The sequence below is a fragment of the Sinohyriopsis cumingii genome, unplaced genomic scaffold, assembly GCF_028554795.1.
Source record: "Sinohyriopsis cumingii isolate HCF-2022 unplaced genomic scaffold, ASM2855479v2 utg001831l, whole genome shotgun sequence".
NCBI lineage: Eukaryota > Metazoa > Mollusca > Bivalvia > Unionida > Unionidae > Sinohyriopsis > Sinohyriopsis cumingii.
In genome coordinates, this window is record NW_028316065.1 from 816,407 (window position 1) to 828,869 (window position 12,463).

Here is a 12,463-nt window from a genome sequence, read left to right on the forward strand (position 1 = left end):
TGGTCAGACCCACATCTTTCCAGTAATCTGCTGGGGATGATCAGCATACTGACCATGCAAGTGTTTTCACAACATACTGACCATGTAAGTGTTTTTACAACATACTGACCATGTAAGCATTTTCACGACATACTGACCATGTAAGTGTTTTCACAACACATTGATGAAGTATTTTCACAACACACTGACCATACAAGTGTTTTCACAACATACTGACCATGCAAGTGTTTTCACAACATAGTGATGAAGTATTTTCACAACATACTGACCATGCAAGTGTTTTCACAATATATTGACCATGGAAGTGTTTTCAAACCATAATACCATACAAGTGTTTTCACAACACACTGACCATGCAAGTGTTTTAACAACATAATAAAATACAAGTGCTTTCACAACATAATGATCATGTAAGCATTTTCACAACACACTGACCATGTAAGCATTTTCACAACAAGTTCCAGCTTTATACTTTAGTACTAGTAAGGCATGAAGATAAATAAAAAAAATATCAGTTTTGTCATTGTTTTATGTAAAATGCAGAATATACTGATAAATGTGGGCCTAAATTAAAGATTTTTGTGTTGTTAGAATCAAAATATTTTCCGAAGGAAAACTCTTGCTAAAATAACTATCTCATAAGATATTATGTCAGATCTCATCTACCATGGAACATGGGAATTATTACGTGACATTGAATTTGTTGAGTAATTATCCTAGTTATATTCATGCCATTTGAATTAGGTTCCAGGCCCCCATTTTATGTTGTCTGGACCAGGTTCCAAGCCCCAGTGTTGTGCCTTCTAAATTAGGTACTAGGCCCCTGTGTCATGCCTTCTAAATTAGGTTCCAGGCCCCAGTGTTGTGCCTTCTAAATTAGGTTCCAGATCCTAGTTTCATGCCTTCAGAATTAGCTTCCAGACTAGTTTCAAATGCCTTATGAATTAGGTTCCAGCCCCCAGTTTTATGCCTTCAGAATTAGGTTCCTGGATCCACTGTCATGCCTATTTCCAGGCCCCAGTTTTATGCCTTCTGAAATAGGTTCCAGGCCCCAGTTTTATACCTTATGAATTAGGTTTCAGACCCCAGTTTCATGCATTTTGAATAAGGTTCCAGGCCCCACTTTTATGCCTTCTGAATTAGGCTCCAGGGGCCAGTTTCATGCCTTCTGAGTTATTTCCAGGCCCCAGTTTTATGCCTTCTGAAATAGGTTCCAGGCCCCAGTTTCATGCCTTATGAATTAGGTTTCAGACCCCAGTTTCATGCATTTTGAATAAGGTTCCAGGCCCCACTTTTATGCCTTCTGAATTAGGCTCCAGGGGCCAGTATCATGCCTTCTGAGTTATTTCCAGGCCCCAGTTTTATGCCTTCTGAAATAGGTTCCAGGCCCCAATTTCATGCCTTATGAATTAGGTTTCAGACCCCAGTTTCATGCATTTTGAATAAGGTTCCAGGCCCCACTTTTATGCCTTCTGAATTAGGCTCCAGGGGCCAGTTTCATGCCTTCTGATTTAGATTCCAGGCTCCAGTTTTATGCCTTATTTCAGAGTAAATGTTCTTTTATATTTCTATAGTTAATTATCTTGGTAGTGATAGTCATAGTAGTATTGCATTGTGGATCTAGAAATGACATCACTATGGCTGTTAAAGTGTTTTGGTGAATCTAAAAAATATGTTAAGTACATGTATATGTTACATTATGTTACTGCACATGCCTTTCCCCAATGAAAATCTGTGTAAAATGATAAATTCATTGTGATTCAGGTCTGCTTGTTAAATTAAAGCATTTACTTGATGATGCTGATTATTGCTTTTCAAACCTATTTGAAGGCACTAAATTCGATGGAAATACATAATTAAGTTCAATTTCACAATCTGTGCTTTTGGAAAACTGGTTGATGAGAACAGGTAGGACAGACTAGATCTAATACAAAAGATGAAAAAGAATTTTTAAGAAGTTTTAAAACTGTACCTCTTGGAGTTCTTTTTTACTTGATTAACAATTTGAGAAATTAATAAAATTTTAATACATCTTCAGTTTTCTCCTCTGAGACTAAACAAAATTAATTTCAGGAAAAAGATTTTATGATTGTACTTGAATCCTAAATGCCTGAAAGACCCAGAATTTAAAACCAAGCAGTAAGAAAGATATTGAAAAATCTCAGTTTGTGGAAAAGAATTTTAGGTTTAGTGAAACAGGAGTCAGATGATCAGTGTTTTAATAACATTTGAAACCAATACATGTATATCCAAAGTAATCAGACTAACCTGTTATTTTATTATTAAATATTTTTCTGAAATAATGGAAAGGAATAATCATGAATTTAATTCAGTTCATGGTTTAGGGTAAGTAAAGTATGGTGTGGGGTTATAAATTATAAATCAGGGATAGAGATGTACAGTTATAGATCATGATGTAATTTTTGTAGTAGCAGAGCTTAGTGTTTATAACCACTTTTATATATTTTGACCCACAAACTTTTTTTTGTAGATAATTAAACCATCCCCTTCCATTTGTAAACTGCCTTTTTTGATGTAGTTTTTAGATCTAATAGATTTCCAGCATGTGTTTCTTGTTATATTTGATATACGCAGATAGAAAGAATTATTAAAGAATATCTTTTATGTTCTAATTGGAATGTTGTATGATAACACTATCATAGGAACATCAAAATTGATTGCAAAAGATCATATGACCTCAGTAAACTGGTTTACAAATGAATTTTATGTAGGTGTAATTTCTAGGCAGCATGTTGTCTGAGCACAGTCAGGATGATTCAGCCAAACTGAAGACAGCTATTTTTTTGACATGTAAACATTTAAATGTGAATAGATATAATTGTTGATATCACATTACTTTATCAAAATATCTGCTAGATTAGAGTACAGAATTGAATTTGATTGGGGTAGGGCTTCAGTTGGTACCAAATTTAAAAACAGTTCTCAAACTGCTTCACCTGATTTGGACTGTTGAACGTTCATGTACTTAAAGGGTATCATTTATGGTTTTTACATTTGTAGCCCCCACCCATAGCATTAAAAGTTTCAAAGCTATAATAATAATAATAATAATAGTACATGTAATACTTTTTTATAGAGGGTGACTCATTAGTCATGGACTAATCGCCCTTGCGGCCCTCTTAAGGAGAGTATAACAATGTGCATTATATGAAAGATATCAATAAATTACTTTTTATTTTAACATGTTTAGTGTTAAAATACTAAATTCCATTATCCATTAGAAACATGTACATGTGCATGGTAGCTCTTCTTAAAAACTAATATTTTCAACAGATGTTACTGTGAAGGGGCAAATTTCTGGCGATCTATGAAGAACACATTAGCTGAGACCAGAGAACAAATAATTAGATTTATGGGGACAGGCGTTTATCAAATCGCCATATTGCCATGTCTTTTTGAGGGGAGAATTTCATTCTTAATTAAGCATTCATTTATTTAGCCAACAGAAGACTGGTGGAGACAAAAGCTAACTTCAATTCCATTGTGTAAATGTCAAAATTGAAAGATCACAGAACACTGTTACTTAAACTACAAGGTCAAGTTGACCACGATTTCGATGCCTCTGGAAAAAGGGCGGCAGATATATTTGATTATGATTGGTTACGCTAAATATGGGGCGTGTTTCCCACACTAAATTTCCTAGATTTAATATTGCAACATCGAAAATTTTAATCAGTCAAAGTTTTTCTGCAAGAGAAAACAAGTGTAGAAAACTCCGAGAGTAATTTGGGAGAAATTCTCACATAAAACTGTTGTCGAGAAAAAGCGACAAACAAATTGGGCGGTAGAAGTGAGGAACGCTGAATGTTCAAAGGGAAAAAATAGCTTCAGCAATGTATTATCTCTGAGAAATATTCAGAGACGTATCCTGTGACGTGTTTTCTCTGAGATGTATTCAGAGATGTATCCTGCAACGTATTATCTCTGAGACGTATTTGGAGATGTATCCTGCAACATATTAATTCTGAGATTTATCCTGTGATGTATCTGTGAATCTACCTGCTACACATAGCGTTGAGGACCGAAAGAGGCAAAACAGAGGGAAGTTGAAGGAATAGCTACAGTGGAAGCGGAGTGTACGAAGAAACAGGTTATGCAATTGTACAAGGCATTGACTTTGATTGTTCACTCAATCCTATGATAAACTAAATCTATTAGTAAACAGATCAGCTACTTTATATAAATATATTTGTGTTCTTTGTAATTCAGTGAAAGTTTTATTTCTAGAAGCAGAGTATATTCCTGATGTAATGAGTTCTCACAATTGTTTTATGTAATTGATTAAATTGTTGTTTACCTGTACGGGGGCTCGTGCTGGTCTTTGCTATATCTCTGTTCAGCTCACTATGTATTCAGCTCATAAGTTTCACCACTTGTATTTGTATTTACTCGAACCGGGCAATAACATCGAGGGTGGTCAACCTCTAGATGACGAGAACCAAATTAACCGGACACCTTGAAAGAAGGTACAATCTGCCAACCCACACACCTCTTGCAAGAAGAGGGGACATTGTTTCTACAAAGTGGACCCATGGGTACGCTTACAGTTACATGTAGTGTAAGCTTGTTCCACAGAACTGTACCAGAGTATTGCAAGCTCTTTTTAAATTGCTCTGTTCATGGTTTTGGTGCTAGAAGGTTTCCATGTGATATTGATCTCAACTGGTATTGTGTTGAAAAAGGCCTGAATAGGTCCTAAAGATACTTTGGTGCAGTTCCATGTAGGCATTTATTTACAAGAACTGCCTTGTGAAAATATATCTTTTCGTATATCGTGAACCATTTGAGTTCTGTAAACAATGCTTTTGAGGTATGATCAATAGATGCATGTAAAATCATGCATGCTGCTCGTTTCTGAAGTTTATGAATCCTAACAAGTACAAAAAACCTGACCATCGAAACACTGCATGTTTTATGGGACCATTTGGAGAAGTCCACTTTCCATAACCTTCATAGTTAGATTATTTAAGAATGCATTATATGTTGGCCAGGTGTAAAATCAAAGATATAACTTTCTTTTGGTATAATATCCAGTACCAATCTTAATACTGCCATATTTACTCTGACATGATAAACCTGTATCAGATACCAAATTGACAACTTTATCTTTTCAGAAATGCCACACCTTTTACTTTGTTTTCTTATGTTAACATTTTATATGCAGGAACCAGTGCTCATATATATATATATATATATATATATATATATATATATATATATATATATATATATATATATATATATATATATATATATATATATATATATTGTTAAATTAACCTATTAATTCTTTATAGATTTCCACTAATACTTTTTGTTTTATTGATTTGACAATGGTGGTTGTTGATTCCTTGATTTATTTTATGTGACAGACTAATTAATTACGATAGAAACCCTTTCACCATGTACTGGTGGCATTAATACAAAAGATAAGACATGACCATACTATCTTAGTTTGCATTTCTTTATGGTCAGATCTTCATATGCTCCAGTCTAGAAGTCTAGGTTTATTTCTTCCACACCCAGAATTGTGAGTGGTACATATTTGCCACCTTGGTGCTTCCAATCTTGTGCCATGCTTGGATCCTTGTTTTTCAAGTTCATACTTGATTGTATCCTGGCATAGCTTCAAAGTTTTCTTCAGACAAAGTTTGATAGTCATCATCAGCATGTCATGGTCACTTCCTTTGTCATCTCCTTGGAAGCTTCATGTAATGTTAGTGTTAACACTTGGCCCAGAAGTGCCATGACATCAAGATGTTATCAGTCTGGTTGTGTACTTTACTTTAAAATTCACCCCACACCCCCCAACAGTATGTACGCCCCAGTTTTTTAAAATTTTCCAAGCAAAAGGTCTTCAGGATATAAAAATGTATAATTTCTAATCTCATTGTAGCCAGGGAGTCTCGAACACTGTCATCTTTTTCACATTTCAAACCAAATGGAAGTTTTTAATGTAAATGACAAACCTGCTGACATTCATTTTCTGGTTCCTGGAAAATTATTTTTTCATTGAAGGGGTGGTGTGTGTGTATGTGTATGTGATCTGAATTTTTAATGTAGCTTTAACAGTTTTTCTGTCTGCAATGTGACAGTTTATAATGATGTCTAGCACTGGGGCATCATGCCGCAGACATGTAGCATGATGTTCCACCCAGTCACAATATCCTGACACCAGGCCAACCAGTCCTAACACTAACTCTTAATGCTGAGCACCAAGCAAGGCAGCTGTTAGTACCATTTTTGTAAGTTTTTGATATGACTCGGCCGGGGATCGAACCCATGACCTCTTGCTTCTGAGGTTGAAGGAGTGGAGTTAAATGCATCTGAGAATTTTAATCTCTGGTTCTAATATTTTCCAAAACATTGACTAAAATATGAAGGGAAAATATGCCTTTTACTTTAAATTAATGCACAGATTTGAAAATTGTAAATTAATTGTACAAACTCCATCAAAATAGATTTGCCCATGAGAGATCAGTGCTGTGTTATTATAGAAATGCCCATTTAGTTCGAAATTTTAAGAAGCTGACAGAGTTAGGAACTCCCTAATGACAATCCGGTTAGAAATGATAAATTAATGAATGAAATTGCTTTTTTGTGCATTTAAAAAAAAATCTCTTTCATGCCTTTTGAACAAACTGCACCAGGGGTGGGGGTGGGTGGGTGGGTGGATGAATACCATGGTAGTGTTTTGTTTGTAGTCCAATCTCTGACATCATGTGACTGGGTGACTCATTAATGAATGACAAGCCAATTGACTGCTTGAAGTAAAGTTGCTATTTGTCCTACTTAAAATTTAAAAACCTTGATTGGAACCATTTAACTCACTCAGGCATAGATTTCACTTCTAGGGCCAGAGAACATAGTATCTATTCCAACCAGTCTTTAAAAAAAGGGGGGTTTGGCAATATAATATTACATTTTTTGATAATTGGATGTGGAGTATTGGGTTCTTCTTTTCACCCGTTCCTGGAAGTAACTGTTGTAAACAATGAGAAAAAGCCCTTGATGTAGTGATTATTTTTCTGCTGCTATCATTTCATGAACAGATCCAGTCTATGATTAATACATGTATATTTGGTGTGTGTGTGTGTGTGTGTCTGTGTGCACGTGTGTGTGTGCACATGCATGTGTGTGTGTGATTGGCCACTAGGCCACCGAAGTGGTTCGGGAGAAGAGGGGGGGGAGTTGACAAAAGCATACCATATGCACTAAATTGTTGGTGTTATTCCTGTTTTCCTGTGAGTCCTGCTTTGTCAGTATTTTAGAAAATGGGGATGGACATGTCATCAGAAATAACCTGGCCTGGATTTAATTAACAGAATTTAAGTCTAGGCTTAATTTTTGGTTTAAAATCCAGTGCTTTGATTGGCAGAAATTTAAGCTTTATATAAAATTAACCAATTAAATGTCACAAGTCTAGATTTACCTCAAGATTTATGTTGATAAAATTGAGTCCAATTATAATTTATACATACATTTCAGCCCGTCAGGTTAAATTTAAGTAGATACTTAAGAGCTGTTGGTAAAATTGAGGCCAGGCCATAAGAACAAGTGTACCAATGGTATTGCATTATATCGGTTACATATTGATCAATGTTTTTTATAAGCATGATGTGTACAGATTTGAAAAGTTTTAATGCCAGAGTCATCTCTGTAGAATTTGGTTAAAATCTGTCCAGTGGTGTGTGTGTGAGTGAGATTGGTTTTTCAATGTATCTTTAACAATTTTTCAGTCATATCACTACAGTGTCTGCAGTGTGGCAGTTTATAGTGATGTCTAGCACTAGGGCATCAAGCTACAGACATGTAGCATGATGTCCCACCCAGTCACATTATCCTGACACCAGGCCGACCAGTCCTAACACTAACCTCTTAATGCTGAGCCCCTAGTGAGGCAGCTGTTACATTAGTTATGAACTAAACCCTTTAAATAATGTCAATGCTAAAAATTTAATTAAAAAAAACAAGCATCTGATGACTGAGCAATAGCAGAGAACATCCCAATTTCCCAAATTACATTCCCAACAGTTATTGCATTTGGCTATTAGACTGGTGGCATTTATAGAGCATTCATTAGGACCAACTGGCCCTCTTGTACAAATTATGCCAAAAGCCATCTGTTATGTATTTTTGATTTAATTTATATTTGATTTAATTTAATTCTTTATTTGTTAGTTTAATTTTTTTTAATTCCATTATATGCTATTGTAATGTAACTTTATTTACTGGAATAGAGTTCACTTTTGACTGATTTTTTTTATTTTTCAAGGTAAACAACTAATAATAAAAACTTTCTGTCTAATGCTGACCTAGTTCCTGGCCTTGATTCAGAACCAGTAAGAGTTGTAGTAACAACTTTTAAAATTTTTTAAAAAATTCTTTCTCAGAGTAAGATTCATAAAGTAGAATCTAGGCCATACTTGGAGTATGTGACAAATAACATGTTACAGTTGTTACAAACTTTGGTTTTTCCAAAGGACTGACCAACATCCGGACATCTGTTTTGTATTGTAGTTAGATTTATTACTGATGCTTTGAGATTATAATAATTATTCTTGCCTTAACACTTGTGAAGTTAAAGTGTTTTATGTTGCGACCAGTTTTTGGCTAATTATTTTGTTTTCTTCTATTTATTTGTATTTCAAGTTTGTTTTCCCTGGAATTACTAGTGCTCTAAATTAATTCCTCGACAAAGAGATTTATTGAAATTTACACAGAATTCAAAAACCTAAATATTATTTTCTGTGATTCAACAAAGAACTGTTGACACAGTATGACGCTCACCACAGCATATGTCATCGCCTTCCATTTTGGATTTCATCAGGACTTGAACTCAGATTCATGAGGACATTTTATTACTAGGACTTCTCATTTTTAATTCTTTGGATTATTTTTGGATTTGATACGTAAAACGATAAGTTCTTTTTCTCATTTTGCCTTGTTTTTCTAAGGAAATAAATTATTTGTTAAAGTTTACGAGGCTTGTTGTCTTCACTCTTTTCTTGTTACTTTTGTAAGAACTAAAACACATAACTCACTGAACTTGATTATTTTTATAGCTGCCATTTCTCATCCAGGTTATTTGGTCAGTCAGTGCAATTGACTAATTGGCAGATGTCACACTGATGAACAATTCCAGGCCCACTTGGGTTTCTTGTTGTTATAAAATCATCTCTTTCTTAACAATTGCTGTCTCTGATATATCTTAGTTTGCTAACCTATCTGAAGTCTCTTCTGTGAGAGAAAAATAAAAGCTAGATGTTCTGAATATATGTATTGGTGTTTTTTTATATCTGTAATGTACTTTCTTTGAGTAAAAGAAAATTGGGTAAATATTGTAAATAAATATTTCCCATATTCTTGGTTATGGAGCATATTCCTCTATGTGAACAAAGCCCATTTTGTGCTTTCATTGTTTCCATTTGAAATAAACTTGAGCATGCAGTGACATGATCACAGGAACGTGCAGTCATTTGTTGAGTGGGATGCTTATATATTCTAGAATCAAGTCAGTAGAATCCAACAGTTGTAAACAAGCTGAATATTGCTTATTCTGCTGTGTGTCAGAATTACATTTCTGACCTCAGGAGAGGTTATTTTAATGGACAAATACCCATTCCAATGCTGAATGTGTTTCTTGGAAAAATTCCATTCATGCTGCATTATCCTAATCTGAGTGTTGCTACAGGTGACACGTCTTCAAGAGTTATCTCATGCAAGATAAATGCCACTTTTTCTCCATGCCTTGTAAAGGAGACAGTACAGGTTCAGGTTCGAATCCAAACTATATTACATAAATGTAATTCATACAGAGATTAAGTGACTGAGATATAAAGTGAGTGAGTGAATGCTTAGTATTTTGTTGTTTTTTTTCACATTATGTGACAGTAAAGAATGGTAAGATGAACATTGTAAATATAGTACTTAAAACGTGTAGCTTAGGTAAGTTAAGAATGAATTATCGTGTTATAAACTTCAATCATCAGTAAATGGAATGAACTGTTTGCCCAGGGAGCTGGTTACAGCCATTCCCTGCCTCCTCACATCTGTTTGTAGGGTAGAAGTAAGGGCACCTTAACATAATTTGTGGTTAGGTCAGCGAGTACTTTGAATTAAAGCTCTTAATTATCATTTCTGTTTCCTAAACAATATTGACATCTCAATCCCATGTGTGGTCAGCCATGCCCTTTCAAGTTTTCACTTTTCTTCTGACATTTATGAAGTGAATTTTCTCAAATCAGTTTTGACTTCAGCTTGTTATCAGCTTCATGATTTGTGGGTCTTTAGTAATAAAAAGATGTTATTTATTGGTAGGGCTGTACAGTCATTTGTACTTACACAGTGACTATTAGGAGTGCTTGGTGGAATGATTAGTTCCACATGACTTTTCTTATTGGAGATCTGAGAAAACACCTGTGTTAATTGATGGCTTGCTACAGAAACTGTTTCCACCAAATTGCCAATGAAAACCTATTAAAGAATGTCGGTGCTAAAATGTAAATAAGGAGAAAAATGTTTATAAACTTTTTACACTTACCATATTCTGTTTAGCTGTCCAGGTAGGTTCTCTTTTCCCTGGCCTACCTCAGTAGAGGTGGGGATATGTAGGACTCCACATGGTCTGACCATCCTTGTGTTTTGTACTCAGTCCTTGTAAGCACAATTTTCATGCAGTTTTTGATAAATTGACATGAAGCTTAGTAAATATTTTGGTCATCACCTGAAGATGCATGTACTGAGCAGTCACTTAGATTCTGCAGTTTTTATGTGCCCTCCATAAGGTGGAATCTATTATGATTTTGTCGGTCAGTCCATCCATTTGTCTGTTACAGATTTTGTTTCTGTACAATAATTTGGCTGTCCAAATAATATGAGGTCACAAAACTTAATGTCAGTGGCTTGTAGAAGGGTATGGAGAAAGCTTATCATTTCTGAAGTCAAAAAGTTATGCATCATGTTCACTATGACTTAAAGAAAAATGGTTTCTGCACATTTAATAATCTGAGTTCTCCATCATCTGAAATTGCCAAACTTTGTAGATTGCTTGCACTTGGGGTAAGGAATCTTGTAAACTACCAGTTTTTGGGTCTAATATTCAAATGTTAAGGTCACTGTGACTGAAAGAATTAACATTTTTTGCATAGTAACATTAGTTTTATATCACATACCTGGACCAAACCTTATAGATGGCACTGGAGCTAAGTTATGCACATTGATGACTGTTAACATAGGGCAGAGGTACAATGTGCCAGTTACTGTACTCTTGCTATAAGAGTTATTGCCCCTTTGACTTGTAGTTTAATGCAGTAGATGACATAATCTTGTAAATATAGCTAGTCTCCGTTTTTTATGGATTGATGTGAAATTTGGTCATCACCTGAAGATGTGCATATTGACAAAATCAGTGCTGTTTTTATTTTTATTAAAGTTACTAGTTTAATTGCCCATCCAATGATTAGATTAAAAAAAAATGTAAAACTATTTTTTTTTTAAAAATTGAGATTAACAAGTTTAAAAGAAAGATTGAACATAAAAATGCAAAAAATGTTTTAAACAAAATTTGGGATGCTGCAGTGAGTCTTAAACTCACGACCCCTTGTTATGTCAGCCAAATGTGGGTTTTTATATATAATATTGCACTTTTATTACTTGCAGCTGTATGCAATGCAGGATATAATATTGTGGCTGCAAAGTTTATTCCAGTTTTTGTCATGTGAAACAACTAGGATTACACACCTTCCTCTGAAAAAAAAAATGGGATGCCAATCCATTTGAAGTTAAATTCCAGGTGCTACTAACATTAGCAATGAGGTTACAAGTGTTGTTCATAAAAAGATTAAAGCAGTGTCACTTCAGAACTGAAACACATGACCCTTCATCTCTCTCTACAAAAAGTAACAATGCACAGAAAACTGGGACTTGTTCTTCCTAAAAAAATACTTTTAAAATGGCTCAAACTCCATGAAATATTTCAAGGAATTATTGCTACCTGTTGTCCTGTATTATTTAGGTATCATTATTTTCAAGTAGTGTTTAACTTTAATTTAGTGAATAATAGACAGTTACTTTTTTACCTCTTCATTATTTCTTTTCTTGAGATACATGCCTTTATATTATTTCCAATCTGCCATACAGGACTATTGAGATCAGTCTACCATACATGACTATCTACCATACATGACTATTTAGATCAATCTACCATAAAGGATTATTGAGATCAATCTACCATACAGGACTGTCTGCCATACATGACTGTTTAGATCACTCTACCATACAGGATTATTGAGATCAATCTACCATACAGGACTGTCTGCCATACATGACTGTTTAGATCACTCTACCATACAGGATTATTGAGATCAATCTACCATACAGGACTGTCTGCCATACATGACTGTTTAGATCACTCTACCATACAGGATTATTGAGATCAATC

General features: G+C 34.6%; 1 protein-coding gene across 1 annotated transcript in view; it reads left to right on the forward strand.

The window, feature by feature from the left end:
* Positions 1–12,463, forward strand: part of LOC149771472 (uncharacterized) — a 179,362-nt gene that overhangs the window by 138,836 nt on the left and 28,063 nt on the right. The window lies entirely within an intron of this gene.